General features: G+C 43.9%; 1 protein-coding gene across 2 annotated transcripts in view; it reads right to left on the reverse strand.

The window, feature by feature from the left end:
- The window catches only part of LOC109905805 (galactosylgalactosylxylosylprotein 3-beta-glucuronosyltransferase 1-like), a 93,078-nt gene extending 82,378 nt beyond the window's left edge, over nucleotides 1–10,700 (reverse strand). For both annotated transcript variants that reach the window (XM_020503422.2, XM_031791019.1), the window contains exon 1: nucleotides 10,168–10,700. The gene's annotated coding sequence lies outside the window, so the exon portion shown is untranslated. The remainder of the gene's footprint in view (nucleotides 1–10,167) is intronic.
- Nucleotides 10,701–17,980: the final 7,280 nt, after the last annotated feature.

Consider the following 17,980-nt stretch of genomic DNA (forward strand, 5'->3'; position numbering starts at 1 on the left):
CTTCTCCTGTCATCTCCTGTCTTCTCCTATCCTTTCCTCTCCTGTCTTCTCCTGTCCTCTCTTCTCCTATCCTTTCCTATCCTTTCCTTTCCTCTTCGGTCCTGCCCTCTCCTGTCTTCTCCTGTCCTTTCCTGTCCTCTCTGAACTCAACCCCATAGCCCCAAGGGAAGATCCAAGTGCAGACACAAAAACAGCATAATGAGATTATGCATAAAATACCTGGATGCCGAAAGCCATTAATAAAAAGGTGAGATGTGTATGAATGGTTCAGCCTCATTGGCTGCAGCGGTAAACAATATCCAGTGAGCAGCAGTAACATCAGCAGTAACATCAGCAGTAACATCAGCAGTTGCATCAGCAGTAACAACAGCAGTAACATCAGCAGTAACATCAGCAGTAACATCAGCAGTAACAACAGCAGTAACAACAGCAGTAACATCAGCTGTAACATCAGCTGTAACAACAGCAGTAACAACAGCAGTAACAATAGCAGTAACAAAAGCAGTAACAACAGCAGTACCACCAGCAATAACAACAGCAGTAACAACAGCAGTAACAACAGCAGTAACATCTATGGACCAAGCCACTCCGCAGGGACACAGCTGCTTTCTCAGGAAGTAAAGGGCTTTCTGGAGGGGAGAGGGGGAGAGGGGAGGCAGACGGAGTGGACTACTGGTCAGACTCAGAAGGCAAGCACACCATCTACCGCTTCCGACCATTTACTTGCCAATATCCAATCTCTAGATAACAAGATGGACGAAATTAGGGCACGAGTTGCCTTCGATTATAATCACAGTTGTGTACATCCCCCCCAAGCAAACACCTCGACAGCCCTGAAAGAACTTCATTGGACTCTATGTAAACTGAAAACCACATATCCTGAGGCTGCATTTATTGTAGCTGGGGATTTTAACAAGGCTAATCTGAAAACAAGGCTCCCTAAATTTGATCAGCATATCGAATGCACGACCCGGGCTGGGAAAATTCTGGATCATTGTTACTCTAACTTCCACGATGCATACAAAGCCACCCCTCGCCCTCCTTTCCGCAAATCTGACCATGACTAAATTTTGTTGCTCCCAGCCTATAGAAAGAAACTTCAACAGGAAATGCCCATGCTCAGGTCTGTTCAATGCTGGTCCAACCAATCTGATTCCACGTTTCAAGATTGCTTCGATCACGTGGACTGGGATATGTTCCGAATAGCGTTCGAACAACAACATTTATGTATATGCTGATTCGGTGAGAGAGTTTATTAGCAAGTGCATCTGTGATGTCGTACCCACAGTAACTATTAAAACCTTCCCCAACCAGAAACCGTGGATTGATGGCAGCATTCGCGCAAAACTGAACGCGCGAACCACTGCTTTTAATCAGGGCAAGGCGACCGGAAACATGACCGAATACAAACAGTAGCTATTCCCTCTGCAAGGCAATCGAACAAGCTAATCGTCAGTATAGAGACAAAGTAGAGTTGTAATTTAACGGCTCAGACACAAGAGGAATGTGGCAGGGTCTACAGTCAATCACGGACTATGTGAGTAAAACATTTAAACGGGTTAACCCTTGCAAGGCTGCCGGGCCAGACGGCATCCCTAGCCACGTCCTCAGAGTATGCGCAGACCAGCTGGCTGGTGTGTTTACGGACATAATCACTCAATCCCTATCCCAGTCTGCTGTTCCCACATGCTTCAAGAGAGCCACCATTGTTCCTGTTCCCAAGAAAACTAAGGTAACTGAACTAAATTACTCTCGCCCCGTAGCGCTCACTTCCGTCATCATGAAGCGCTTTGAGAGACTACTCAAAGATCATATCACCTCCACCCTACCTGACACCCTAGACCCACTCCAATTTGCTTACCGCCCCAATAGGTCCACAGACGACGCAATCACACTGAACACTGGCCTAACCCATCTGGACAAGAGAAATACCTATGTAAGAATGCTGTTCATCGACTACAGCTCAGCATTTTACACCATAGTATCCTCCAAACTCGTTATAGACCCTGGGTCTCGACCCCGCCCTGCGCAACTGGGTCCTGAACTTTCTGAAGGGCCGCCCCCAAGTGGTGAGGGTAGGAAACAACATCTCCACCCGCTGATCCTCAACACTGGGGCTCCACAAGTGTGCATTCTCAGCCCTCTTCTGTACTCCCTGTTCAACCATGACTGCGTGGCCATGCACACCTCCAATTCAATCAGCAAGCTTGCAGATGACACTACAGTGGTAGGCTTGATTACCAACAACGACGAGACGGCCTACAGAGAGGAGGTGAGGCCCCTCGGAGTGTGGTGTCAGGAAAATAACCTCACACTCAACGTCAAGAAAACAAAGGAGAGGATCATGGATTTCAGGAAACAGCAGAGGGAGCAACCCCCTATCCACATCAATGGCACAGCAGTGGAGAAGGTGGAAAGTTTTAACTTCCTCAGTGTATACATCACGGACAAACTGAAATGGTCCACCCACACAGACAGTGTGGTGAAGAGGCTGAAAAAATGTGTCTTGTCACCGAAAACCCTCACTAACCTTTACAAGTGCACAATCGAGAGCATCCTGTCGGGCTGTATCACGGCCTGGTATGGCAACTGCTCCGCCCACAACCGCAAGGCTCTCCAGAGGGTAGTGATGTTTGCACAACGCATCACTGGGGGCAAACTACCTGCCCTCCAAGACACCTACACCACCTGATGTCACAGGAAGGTCAAAAAGACAACAACCACCTGAGCCACTGCCTGTTCAACCCCCGATATCTTCCAGAAGGCGATGTCAGTACAGGTGCATCAAAGCTGGGACCGAGAGACTGAAAAACAGCTTCTATCTCAAGGCCATCAGACTGTTAAACAGCCATCACTAACATTGAGTGGCTGTTGCCAACATACTGACTCAAATCTCTAGCCACTTTAATAATTAAAAATCAGATGTAATAAATGTATCACTAGTCACTTTAAATAATGCCACTTTATATAATGTTTACATATCAAATCAAATGTATTTATATAGCCCTTCTTACATCAGCTGATATCTCAAAGTGCTTCACGCATCACGCCGAGAGAAACAAACATCTCTCTGGTAAGAAGAAAGGGTCTGAATACTTATGTAAATGTTGATGATGTTTCTGTTTTATTTAATTTTTTATAAATTAGCAATATTTTCAAAACCTGTTTTTGCTTTGTCATTATGGGGTATTGTGTGTACATTGTTGAGGATTATTCTTTTTTTTTAATCAGTTTTAGAATAAGGCTGTAACATAACAAAATGTGGAAAAGTCAAGGGGTCTCAAGCTGATCCATTTCGGAAGCCTAGACTTAAAGCCCATTTTTGCTTGATCCAAAAATGTGGTCGGTGGCTCCATATGTGTGACACAATTGCGGAGCCTCTAGAGGCATGCAGAGGCCAAATCGAGCTGCATACTGCATCACCATACTCCTCTCAAATGTTGTAACAATGTGGAGGGCTATGTATAGCTCTAATCAATCAGTTGAAAGAACAGACCACTTTCAGTTGACAAATATTTTTTTTAGTTTGGGACAGCCCTACAGCAGACAAACGCAAGCACCAAGCGCAATGCCCGATGGAGCATAATCTAAGACACCACAACATCCTCTTACAGTTTTAGGCCTGGCTGGTTGAGTACAATTTATTATGTTTGCTTTCCAGCTGTTTATTAAAAGGCCAGTCGAGACTGGTGGTGGTGAGGCTATCAGGCCAGAGAAGTAGTGGAGAGAGGTGCAAAATAATCCCTACTTCCCTCCCGCTCTCCGTCCCTCGCCCCATCCCTCCCTGTTGTCTGCGTGTAACTGGTGGTGGCAGCTCTGAGTGAATGAATAATGTAGCACAAAGGGGTCTGGCCACGCTGGCGTCACTCTGGGAACAATTGCTGTGGTTAATATTCATTGCATGGAGATTTGCAGGGTAAAGGGAGAGCTCCTATGAATCACTTTACACTCTGCTTCCGCACAGCAAAATTCCTCTAGCTCTGTAATCTGAATGTAAAGGTGGCAGATGCCATGCCACTGGTGGCAAGACTGCCCTGGTTTTACTGTTGCCCAGTCTGGGAGAGGATGGATGCAGACTGAGGGGAGAGTTTCTCTCTCTGTGAAATAGGGCAGGTGTGTTTGTGTGAAGAGTGCTACGCTATGCTCTACTCGCTCCTGTACCCTTTCCACACATTGCCTCAGGCTGGTTATGATCCCTGAATCTACTGAAAACCCTACTGCATTCAAAAAGCAAAACAACTTGTTTTGAGCCGACATCAAAAAAGTTGTGTATTTCACCCAGTGGAACAAGGTTGAAGACATATATCAGTGCAGTCAGAATGAAAGTAGATGGTCTTTACAAGCAGCCACATGCTGGCCATACTTTTCCTTAGCTCTAGAACCCTGCTGAATCCTTAGCTCTGGAACTTTCTGGCAGAGTTTGGCTACAGTGCCCAGGTCTTTTCTCCTCTAACCCGGCCAGTCATTCATACCCAGTGCGTCGGGCTGTGAAGTATGCATGGCGGTGATATAAATGTTAACTCATGAGTTATGGCTGACCGTTCTGGGCAAGCGTGGCCAAATGTATATTTTGTACCATCAGCATTCTACACTATGTACTGTAGGTCTGTGTGTCACAGAATCCAATGACAGGCCCTGTTCAATAAAGCAGATTTGGATGCTATTTGCTGACAGAGTGAGTGAGTGAGTGAGTGAGTGAGTGAGTGAGTGAGTGAGTGAGTGAGTGAGTAAGTGAGTGACCCGGGTGAGAGAACAGCTGGGTGTTGGGCTGTCTCATGCCAGGAAACAACATGGATATGCCAGGTGCTGACACCAAATCCATGTACAGTTTCACTGTAGTCTGGACTAAAATGCATCAGTTTGAATGCTATGTCAGAGTATGGGTTAAGAACACTGATATGGCAGTGATAAGTCAAAATTCTATTTGACCATAATCCTTAAAATAATTACATAAATTATTACTGGGTGGTTCGAGCACTGAATGCTGATTGGCTGCCAGACGTAAATTTGTTCAATCATAGCCATGGTATAAAATACATAATCAACTCTGGGCTCTATGCATTCTCTGGATAATAATGCAACTCTGTGAAAGGTCACACCTTCCTCGTCTTCAATATTTTCCAGAGAAGAGTATCCTTTACTTAACCAATCCACATTTTTTCTAGTGCACTCTTTTTTCCCTTTCAACAGTGGCCTGTAGTGGCTTGTTTGGCATGACATCTAAAAAAACATGTTTGTCCAGAATGCCTGATGTCATGATGGGTGTCAGCATATTTGGACTGGACGAGTTGAAATTTCAAGGAAACTTGGTTTATCCAACTTGTTACATGCGTATGGACTTGGGACAGTGTCCCAGACTGGGGTAATTGCAGCCACACCGAGCTGTCTTTTCCAATGAGAGCACTGGGAGCCTCTGCTAATAACGTTAGAATACTACCCTGCGGCACAATCCGAGCTCTAATTGAATGATTTTTACATTTAGCTATTGCGGCCAGCAAGCTTATTACTGCTTGCCTTCTGCCCAGACCATCCCGACCATCCTAGTGCTGCCAATGTAAAATAAAATGGGTGAGGGGTTATAGTCCATCTCGTTAACTGAGGCATGGGCATCTTATTAGCATAATAGGCTAAACATGCTGCCCGTTGTGCTGATTAGATCTGGAATGTAGGACAGAACATCAGACAATGGTTTTCTGTTTCCAGAGTGGGGGAGGTGCTGGATGTGTAAGTAAGGTAACATGAGCACAATGCATAACTAAATAACTCAAATGAGAAACCACTTAGCAAACTGTTATTCAATGTGCTAGTGCTTGATTAGCTAGGAGGTTTTGCTTAAATCATTTTTAGTTTTATTTACACCATTTTTTTTTCATGCCGAATTCTAAATATTCTTGCTGCCTCTTTTTTTATTATTGATCTGTGGAACTTTCCCCATGTATTTAATCATATATCATTTTTATCAGCAGTAAGTGGTCTTTTGACTTGTATAGCTGATTACAATAATTATGGTATTTTCTTGCAAGACTCATATTAGACTCAGACTTGAAATGGGGGTACATTGTAACAAACTAAACCCTGACCTAAAACTATATTTATATGGTATTTAGACACATTCACATAATTATATAAAATCAGTTCTTTACATGAAGTTTGCCAGTACCATAAAAAAATGAAAAAAGTCATATTCATACTTTTTAATGGTAAAAGTATCTTATATAAGTATATACATTTTGGTTACTACATTTTAGGTCAGTATGACATGCCTAAAAGATAAAATGAAAATATTATATTTTGCTCATATAGTGTATTTTAATCCAAATATCAGTTTTAAATCAGAGCAGTTTTCAATTATTAGCCCTCATTTTTACCATTGAAGACCGTGTTACAATTAACCCCGTGGCCTGTTATTCGAACTTCTTCTTGTCCCAGTCTGTAATCCCCACATGTTTTAAGATGACCACAATCATCCCTGTTCCTAAGAATTCCAATGCTTCATGCAACAATGATTACTGCCATGTAGCACTCACTTCTGAAATAATGAAGTGCTTCGAGAGGCTGGTTATAGCACACATTAACTCCACCATCTCAGCCACCCTAGACCCACTCCAATTTGCTTACTGCTCCAACAGATCCATAGATGACGCAATCTCAATTGCTCTCAACACTGCCCTCATCCACCTAGATAAGAGGAATACCTATGTGAGAATGCTGTTCATTGTCTACAGCTCAGTGTTCAACACCATTATCCCCTCCAAGCTCGTACCCTCCCTCTGCAACTGGATCCTGGACTTCCTGATGGGCTGACCCCAGGGTGTGAGGGTAGGCAACATCACCTTCACCACGCTGACCCTTAACACAGGGGCCCCACAGGGGCCTTTGCTTAGTTCCCTCCTGTACTCCCTGTTCACCCAAGACTGTGTGGCCACGCATGACTCCAACACAATTATCAAGTTCGCTGACGACACGACAGTGGTAGGTCTGTTCACCAGCGACGATGAGTCAGCCTATAGGGAGGAGGTCAGTGACCTGGCAGTGTGGTTGCCGGAGCAGCAAACTCTCCCTCAACGTCAGCAAGACAAAGAAGATGATCGTGGACTACAGGAATCGGGGGGTGCGCACGGCCCCATCCACATCGACGGGGTGGCAGTGGAGCAGGTAGACAGCTTCAAGTTCCTCAGTGCCATATCACTAAAGACTTAAAATGGTCCAAACACATACGTCCAGTCATGAAGAAAGCACGACAGTGCCTCTTCCCCCTCAGGAGGTTGTAATAGTTTGGCATGGGCCCTCAAATCCTGAAAAGGTTCTTCTTCTGTACCATTGAGAGCATATTGACTGGCTGCATCACTGCTTGGTATGGAAATACATACCACCGCCCTCAATCGCATGGCGCTAAAGGGATTTGTGCGGACAGCCCAGTATATCACTGGGGCCGAGCTCCCTGCCATCCAGGACCTCTATAAACGGCGGTGTGAAAAGACCCCAACCACCCAGGCCATAGACTCTTTTCTCTGCTGCTGCACGGAAAGAGGTACCGGTGCATCAAGTCTGACACCAACAGACTCTTGAACAGCTTCTATCCCTAAGCAAAACTAGTGATAAATAGCTTACAAAATAGCTACACGGACCGAGTTTACCTTGCATCTTTTTGCCCTTATATTTCAACATTTTGCACACTCACAGGGCGCTACACACTCACACACACGGTTACTCCAACACACACACAAACGCTCACTCCTTAATTTTCTCACTCATACATAATATGCACATACATTTATACTGACTTGACACACTCGCACACCCACTCACATGCAAGCTGCTGCTACTTTGTTTCTCTTATATCCTGTTGCCTATAGTCACCTTACCCTATACACATCTAGCATCCCTGTAAATATGGTATTGGAACTGACTTTTTAAATATGTCCTGTATATAAACAGCAAAAAAAGAAACATCCCTTTTTCAGGACCCTGTCTTTCAAAGATAATCCGTAAAAATTCAAATAACTTCAAAGATCTTCATTGTAAAGGGTTTAAACACTGTTTCCCATGCTTGTTCAATGAACCATAAACAATTAATGAACATGCACCTGTGGAACGGTCGTTAGGACACTAACAGCTTACAGACGGTAGGCAATTCAGGTCACAGTTTTGAAAACTTAGGACACTAAAGAGGCCTTTCTACCGACTCTGAAAAACACCAAAAGAAGGATGCCCAGGGTCCCTGCTCATCTGTGTGGACGTGGCTTAGGCATGCTGCAAGGAGGCATGAGGACTGCAGATGTGGCCAGGGCAATAAATTTCAATGTCCATACTGTGAGACGGCTTGTCTCTGTCAACGGCAACAACGTCGCCTATGGGCACAAACCCACCATCGTTGGACTAGACATGACTGGCAAAAAGTGCTCTTCACTGACGAGTCACGGTTTTGTCTCACCAGGGGTGATGGTTGGATTTGCGTTTATCGTCGAATGGAATGAACGTTACACAGAGGCCTGTACTCTGGAGCAGGATCGATTTGGAGGTGTAGGGTCCGTCATGGTCTAGGGCGGTGTGTCACAGCATCATCGGACTGAGCTTGTTGTCATTGCAGGCAATCTCAACTCTGTGCTTCACAGGGAAGACATACTCATTCCACATGTGGTACCCTTCCTGCAGGCTCATCCTGACATGACCCTCCAGCATGACAATGCCACCAGCCATACTGCTAGTTCTGTGTGTGATTTCCTGCAAGACGGGAATGTCAGTGTTAGTGTTCTGCCATGACCAGCGAGGAGCACGTCTGGGACCTTTTGCATCGGATGTTGAGGGCTAGGGCCATTCCCCCCAGAAATGTCTGGGAACTTGCAGGTGCCTTGGTGGAAGAGTGGGGTAACATCTCACAGCAAGAACTGGCAAATCTGGTGCAGTCCATGAGGAGGAGATGCACTGCAGTACTTAATGCAGCTGGTGGCCACACCAGATACTGACTTACTTTGACCCCCCTTTGTTCAGAAAGACATTATTTCATTTCTGTTGGTCACATGTCTGTGGAGTGTACACAACATTAGGAACACCTTCCTAATATTGAGATTCACCCCCTTTTGCCCTCAGAACAGCCTCAATTTGTGTACAAAATGTTAGGAACATCTGCTCTTTCCATGACATAGACTGACCAAGTGAATCCAGTTGAAAGCTAGGATCCCTTATTGATGTTACTTGTTAAATCCGTTACAATCCATGTAGATGAAGGGGAGGTAAGTAAGTATGCTTACTTACTTACTTTATTGTGTATTTCAAGACTTGTGGGGGGGTGGGCATTTTATTTCTGCCACTTTCAGTTGAATTGTAAAAGACTGGTATGGCCCAGAAATGTTGTTGCAGTGTGTAATGGTAGCTAAGATATATATGTTGTTTAGATAAAAGTCTACCTCAAATAATATTCAAAAAATAAAGTGTTTGTGCCCTGGTCTCCACTACACGTCCACTGTGTTAGTACAGTGTTAATACACTGGCACCTGTGTCTGATAAGGGAGCAAACACAGAAACTGCATCATAGCACAAGGAGTTGCAAGGGTAGAGTACCTGTCGAAAATGAGAAAATACAGCCCACTCTCCAGAAATAGCCTATGAGTTTGACTTAAGTCTGTTTTTCTAAGCCAGTGCCCTTTTTGTTTCTCTGGACACACTTGTTATTTCTTGTTAGAGGTGGTGAAGGGTTCCCCTGAGTCGCCAGGGAAACAGTGCTGCCTGACGGTCCAGGGTTCAGAAAACAAGCCGTGCGTTCTTTCTCTTAGTGTATTTGTGTACTGTCTGTACACTCACTATTTGAGCAGGAAGGAGCATGATTATGGGGATTATCATTGGTTCCTCATGTCAGTGACTGACTGATAGGTTAGGCCATCAGATTCCCTGCACTTTCACACTGCCTGCATGGCTCTGTAGTCTACTGCATACAATATGCATGGCTTAAATCTCCAACACTTCCACAATGCTGCTACAGCTACACATGTACAGGGACTCAGGACAAAGATGGCAATCTTCCCTCATGTTAGGATCTTTATCAGCATAAAAAAAATGAAATCTTCATGATTATAATGTCTCTGTTTGTGCTCCTGCTGCAAGTACCTCTGCATTTCTACTGAAGGGTGTAATCAGGCATGGAGAGTGAGAGACATAAATATTATTTACCTTATTCGTAGACTTCAGTGACGGACTGCTATTCCTACCACATGCTACGGAAGGACTCCCATTCATTATCAAAGTCCTGCTTTTGTCCCTGCTTGTTGTGCCTCTTTCTGCTTCTCTGTGTGCCTTGTCATAGACAGAGACAGCATTCAAAGCATCCCTTTATTTTATCCCGCTGTGGCAGCTGACACCGGTATTCAAGCCTTGGATGATGGATGGAGAAAAGAGGGAAACTAAAAGACAGAGAAGAAGAATTTCTCCGGCTTAATTATCTTTCCTTCTCTCCTCCGTGCAGGCTCACACACAAACACATGCGAATGAGGGGGGATATCAGAGAGAAAAAGGCAATGTGTTTTGCTCCGTGGTAGTCCTTCTCCTCCTCTCTATATCTGTCCCTCCCTCCCTCTCTCTGTCTCTGTTACCGCGACTCGGCAGTTGTCACAGAGACAGGCTGTGCTGTGCTGTCGTAACAGGGGAGATGGCTCTTCGCGTGGAGAGACATCTGTGAATGTCTTTATGTGGGACAAAAGTAGCCTCTTAGGCAAGGCAGAGACCCCCTTCCCCTTATAGAAATGGTCTCGCTAATGGCATGTACCATTAAGGCTCAGAGCAGGGTGGGATGCAGCAGAGAGAGAGAGAGGGATCAGGGAATAGAAAGAGGCAGGCAGATATATTTTATTTTAACTTTATTTAACTAGGCAAGTCAGTAAAGAACAAATTAATATTTCACAATGACGGCCTACCCCGTCAAACCCTCCCATAACCCGGACGATGCTGGGCCAATTGTGCGCCGCCCTATGAGTCACCTGATCATGGCCGGTTGTGACACAGCCCGGGATTGAACCAGGGTCTGTAGCACTGAGATGCTGCGCCACTCGGGAGCCATCAAAGAAAGGAAACATGGTGAGCTGAGCGTAGTCCTCATGTATTCCCACCTCACTCCTTTCTGGAACCATTCTCCTCTTCCTCTCATTTCCTTTTTACCTTTTTACATGCCAGGATCCTTGTTATGCACACTGTTTCTCTGTGAGTAATCCAGCCAGTTAACCATACTGTATGTAATTCCCCCTACCACTACTGAAGGCTGTTTTATCACACAGCCCCTAACCCCCCTTTCACCATGGTACAAGTGTGACCTCACTCATTTTTGGAAATGTGTGGCAGAACATATGTATTATTTCTGGAAGAACTGTAAACTTGTTGCAAATAAAGGATACATACACGCATGACTGACTGCACAATCAAACGTGTGTGCACAAAGACACAAACACACACACACACATGGGCGCCAGCACACACCTACCAAGTTCTACCACAGTGACAACATCATTTCCAGTCACAGCGTAATTTCCTGTCACAAACTTCTGTCATGAACTCAGAAGTTTCAGAATATATATACAATTGAAGACTGAAGTTTACATATACCTTAGCCAACTACATTTAAACTCCGTTTTTCATATTTCCTGATGTTTAATCCTAGTAAAAAATTGTCTGTCTTAGGTCCGTTAGGATCACCACTTTATTTTAAGAATGTGAAATGTCAGAATACAGAATAATAGCAGAGAGAATTATTTATTTCAGCTTTATTTCTTTCATCATATTCCCAGTGGGTCAGAAGTTTACATACACTCAATTAGTATTTGGTAGCATTGCCTTTAAATTGATTAACTTGTGTCGGGTACCATCCCACAATAAGTTGGGTGAATTTTGGCCCATTCCTCCTGACAGAGCTAGTGTAACTGAGAAAGGTTTGTAGGCCTCCTTGCTCGACCACGCTTTTTCAGTTCTGCCCACAAATTTTCTATAGGAATGAGGTCAGGGCTTTATGATGGCCACTCCAATACCTTGACTTTGTTGTCGTTAAGCCATTTTACCACAACTTTGGAAGTATGCTCGGGGTCATTGTCCATTTGGAAGACCCATTTTCGACCAAACTTAGACTTCCTGACTGATGTCTTGAGATGTTTCTTCAATATATCCACATCATTTTCCTTCATTATGCCATTTATTTTGTGAAGTTCACCAGTCCCTCCTGCAGCAAAGCACTCCCACAACATGATGCTGCCACCACCGTGCTTCACGGTTGGGATGGTGTTCTTCGGCTTGCTAGCCTCCCTGTCACGTTCTGACCTTAGTTCTTTTGTTATGTCTTTAATTTTAGTATGGTCAGGGCGTGAGTTGGGTGGGTTGTCTATGTTCCTTTTTCTATGATTTGGGATTTCTGTGTTTGGCCTGGTATGGTTCTCAATCAGAGGCAGATGTCATTCGTTGTCCCTGATTGAGCACCATACTTAGGTAGCCTGGTTTCACTTTTGAGTTGTGGGTGATTATTTTCCGTGTCAGTGTTTGTTCCACACGGAACTGTTTCGGTTTTGTTATTTCACGTTGTCGTTTATTGTTTTGATCAGTGTTCATTATTCTTATTAAACAATATGGACATTTACCACGCTGCGCATTGGTCCTCCGATTCTTCCTACTACTCCTCTTCGTCAATCGTTACACTCCCCCTTTTTCCTCCAAACATAACGATGGTCATTATGGCCAAACAGTTCTAATCTTTGTCCCCATGTGCAGTTGCAACACGTAGTCTGGCCTTTTATGGTGGTTTTGGAGCAGTGGCTTCTTCCTTGCTGAGCGGCCTGACAGTTTATGTCGATATAGGACTTTTAGATACTTTTGTACCTGTTTCCTCCAGCATCTTCACAAGGTCCTTTGCTGTTGTTCTGGGATTGATTTGCACTTTTCGCACCAAAGTACGTTCATCTCTAGTAGACAGTACGCATCTCCTTTCTGAGCCATATGACAGCTGCGTTGTCCCATGGTGTTTATACTTGCGTACTTTTGTTTGTACAGATGAACATCGTATCTTCAGGTGTTTGGAAATTGCTCCCAAGGATGAACCAGACTTGTGGAGGTCTACATAATTTTTTCTGAGGTCTGTGCTGATTTCTTTTCATTTCCCCATGATGTCAAGCAAAGAGGCACTGAGTTTGAAGGTAGGCCTTGAAATACATCCACAGGTATACCTCAAATTGACTCAAATGAAGTCAATTATCCTATCAGAAGCTTCTAAAACCCTGACATAATTTTCTGGAATTTTCCAACCTGTTTAAAGACACAGTCAACTTAATGACCCACTGGAATTGTGATATAGTGAATTATAAGTGAAATAATCTGTCTGTAAACAATTGTTGGAAAATTAGTTGTGTCATGCACAAAGTAGATGTCCTAACCGACTTGCCAAAACTGTAGTTTGTTAACAAGAAATTTGTGGAGTTTTAATGACTCAAGTTTTAGTGACTCCAACCTAAGTGTATGTAAACTTCCAACTTCAACTGTATATATTTGGCATGGCTAACAAATGTTTCTAGCGCTGTAGAAGCTGTGTTTATTACGCTCTTGTCCGGGACAATATTGACAATCCGGAGTTCCAATCCACAATTGTTTTCTTGTGGCGGATTACAGGAATGAGGTTGCTATCCTAAGTATACCTTATGGAGGAGCGGGAACTGTGAAGAGACACTATCCTCCAAATTTCAATTCAGCGCGAACCTATGGGGGAAACGCAAATTGGAACTTTCTCGTTCTCAACTCCTGTGGTTGGATGCCGCGCGGCCTTGATGGATGTATCCCCGCCTTGTCAATCTGTCCCTATCCGAGTGGTCTGTGCTACCTGGAACTTGCCAGCCAAGGAAGTCATCTCCATCTGCTTCTCCTCCTCCATCTTGCAGTGGAGTAGATATAGAAGAGCAAAAGAGGATTGTTCCAATCAGTGCTGGTATCACATCACAAGTCGTGGAAATCGAAAGCAGTGGCATGCTGCTAAGCGGAATGGAGTATCTGCGAGAGGTTCGGGGCAGATTGACATAAGGAACAGTGTCGCCGCACTGGTGCCTGATCTACCTGCGCCTTCATCACTGGGACTGCCTGTGTCTGCGACGGCTGTGCTTACTCCAACTACGCTGATTCCAGCAGTGGCTCCGTCATCAAGTTCTGCTCCTTTCCCTCTCTTTGGATCTGACGGTGCACTACCTGCTGTGGGAGGTCTGGACCTATCGCCGGGAGCAGCGGGCGTATGCTATCCTGCTTGTCATGGCCCGTGAAAGGTTCAATGAATTGTGTGAGGGGTAAGAATGGGCAGAATTCTCCATCCCCTTCTCCGGCCATTGTATTGGGCAGTTCAATGGTGAGAAGTTTCTCAGTCCCTGGAGGAATAACGTTGTGCTATCCAGGAGCACGAGTACAGGACATCAAACAGCTGCTCGGAACATTTTAAACCTGCATCAGGAAAATGAAGATGGATTTTAAAGAAATTATTGGGTTTCTGCGTGACATCAACAACACCCCATAATATCTGGCCCTGCGCCCTCCCTAACTCTTGGCATTTCAGTAGACTTTTAGCCCCCCTTAACTGGCTATTGCAGCTCTGTCGGTGTAACAATTTTGATACCTTCTGGAACAAAGTTTTATAGGAAGATGGAATCCACCCAAATCATTTTGGTTCCTTTCACAGCATTATTAGGCTGCGTTGAGACAATGACTTATCAATGACCCAAGCCCAGCTCAGTTAATCCCTACTATTGTGTCGTTGAGTTGTCATAATGCTTTAGCAAATGTACATTAACCCAGGGGCGTTGGAAGACACAATGTAAGTAACCTAATTTTTGTCCCTCTGAACCACCCTTAATGCCTCTGCTGATCCTATAGCTATTCTATGTACTAATCATGTGCCTATGAACCAGAGTTGTACTGTTAGCACTGAGGCTGTGTGCCCTAGTAGAAAGTCCATTGTGTGTAGCTCACCCTGCACTAACATATATAACATGACCATATGTACTTATGTTAAGCTTCCCAGTAAAGCAATGAAAACAAGCAAGCATCCCAGAAAAGGGCTAAAAATAGCCCATGTTAACATATGTAGCTTAAGAAATGAGGTTCATGAAATCAATAATTTGCTGGTAACAGATGACATTCATATTCTGACAATCTCTGAAACTCACTTAGGTAATACCTTTGTTGTTACAGTGGTAGAAATACATGGTTGTAAAATCATCAACAAAAAAAGACAGAAATTAGAAGATGAAGGTTTATATTCAGAACCACATTCCTGTAAAGCTTAGAGAGTATCTCATGTTAAATACTGTTGAACTAATATGGCTCCAGGTTCATCTGCTTCACCTAAAGCCCATTCTGGTGGGAAGCTACTTTAGACCACCAAGTACTAACAGTCAGTATCTGGATTTTTTCAAATGTATTTTAAATTGAACCTTTATTTAAGTAAGCAAGTCAGTTGAGAACAAATTCTTATTTACAATGAAAACCTACACCAGCCAAACCTGGACAACGCTGGGCCAATTGTGCACCGCCCTATGAGACTCCCAATCACTTCCAGTTGTGAAACAGCCTGGATTTGAACCAGGGTGTCTGTAGTGACACCTCTAGCACTGAGAAGCAGTGCCTTAGACCACTATGCCGCTCAGGAGCCCAACGTGAGAAATGCTTGATAATGTGTGTAATATCAACAGAGAGGTATATTTTCTGGGTGGTTTCAATATTGACTGTCCACTCAAGAAAAAGCTTCAAAATGTAACTAGTGCTTGCAATATGGAGGACAAATCTCTCATGGTTCAAAGTGGAGGAGGGATTGACTTCATCACTACTTGTTTTTGTAAGAAGTGTTGACATGCTGAATGCACCTAGTTGTCTGTTTAAACTACTTGCAAACAGCTCAGACCCCCATGCATACCCCACAAGACATATCACCAAAGTTCCATTCACAATCCCAAGTCAACAACAGACTATGGGAGGCGCACAGTACTACATAGAGTCATGCCTACATGGAACTCTATTCCACATCAGGTAACTGATGCAAGCAGTATAATCAGATTTAAAAAACAGATAAAAATACACCTTATGGAACAGCGGGAAGTGTGAAGAGACACACACACAGGCACAGACACAGATACACATGATAAGACAGGCACTCTACACACACGTAGACATGGATTTTGTATTGTAGATACAGTGCATTCGGAAAGTATTCAGACCCCTTGACTTTTCCAAACTGTGTTTTACGTTACAGCCTTAAATTGATTACATACATTATTTTCCTCAGCAATCTACACACAATACCCCACAATGACAAAGCGAAAACCTGTTTTTGCTGTGTCATTATGGGGTATTGTGTGTAGATTGTTGAGAGGTATTTTTTTTTAAAATCAATTATAGATTAAGGCTGTAACGTAACAAAATGTGGAAAAATTCAAAGGGGTCTGAATACTTTCTGAATGCACTGTATGTGATAGTACAGTAGTGGCCTGAGGGAACACACTTAATGAATTGTGTAAAGTGTTGTGAAATGTAATGTCATGTCAACTTATAAATTGTATATAACTGCCTTAATGTTGTTGGACTCCACGAAGAGTAAGGAAATGGGAAAGGGGGATACCTAGTCAGTTGTACAACTGAATGCATTCAACTGAAATGTGTCTTCCACTTTTAACCCAACCCCTCTGAATCAGAGAGGTGCGGGGGGCTGCCTTAATCCACATCCACATCTTCGGTGCCTGGGGAACAGTAGCTGCTGCCTTGGCAGGAACTAATGGGCATCCATAATAAACACAACTACAAATACTGTATGCGCATGGGTGCCATTGGAGGGAAAAAGGTTGATAATATACAATATTCTGGATGCACAGTGTATTCTCAGATGCTCATCTCAAACTTGATGACAAGCTGTCAGAATGCTTTAAAATCAGATTTAAAGAGCTAGGCTAATAGCAATAGTTGGCAAGGATCATCCTTATCGCCATTTTGAATAACATAATTTTTCCATGAACCTGTCAAGCAGCTTGTTTACAGAGACTCCCAGAAAGAAGGGAAGTGTGTGTCTGCTTCAGACATGAGACAGCGTCTGGTGTGAAGATTAAAACACAGCACCACCTCGGCTTGGCCTCCCTCCTCAGAGCAGTGTGAGCATCCTGGCTCTCTGAGGAGCTCAATTAGGTCATCCAGCCCAGGGGAGGATCATCCTGTCAGGCCAGAGCAGCACACAGTGGCCCCTGCCCAACGTTAGTCTGGGTGTCAGACTAACATGCCAGAACTTGGAGGGGGCAAGACCAGAGAGACAGAGCCTACAGCGACTAGGGGTAACATTGGCCCCAGGTAAAACCCTCCTCTTAGTACCCTTCTGTTCACACAGCTCTACAGAGCCTGGAGAGACGGCACAGTGAAAGGGGAAAGGGATGTTCTGGGATGAAGGATATCATAGAGAATGTGGAAGTTAAGATTACAGTAACTCATCAAGGTGTCCCTGACGCTATTTTACATAAACATACAATCCCAATAGTACTGAAAGGAGGTCAAAAGAAGAGGTATTCATCATAGGGATAATATGGTTTGATAATGGTTTTAATTGATTTATTGTTAGTATATGGTTAAAATACTCTAAATATTCATTTTGAAAGGGTCAATGATGGCCTAACATAGAAGATGATCAAAGCTCAATGTTGAAAGAACAATAGGATTTTAAACCTGGATGGAGCAAACATAATCTCACAAAAATGCCATTGATGCAATGGTATTGGAGAGATTGTAAGCTCCGGAGAGCAGCAGAGAAGACTCTCAGATGAGCTAACAATTGCGTGATACATTTCACTGGGGAGCGTTATGCAGTATTTTGGGCTTGATCTCATCAGAGCTTTGGACTTGAGTCACTCCATCATAAATACAAGGCTGCTTCACATGGTGGGAGAGAACCATTTACTGACAGAGATGCATCTTTCAGGGATCTACTGATGCTACAGGAATGAGAAAA

The sequence above is a fragment of the Oncorhynchus kisutch genome, linkage group LG15 (genome assembly GCF_002021735.2).
Source record: "Oncorhynchus kisutch isolate 150728-3 linkage group LG15, Okis_V2, whole genome shotgun sequence".
Taxonomy (NCBI): Eukaryota; Metazoa; Chordata; class Actinopteri; order Salmoniformes; family Salmonidae; genus Oncorhynchus; species Oncorhynchus kisutch.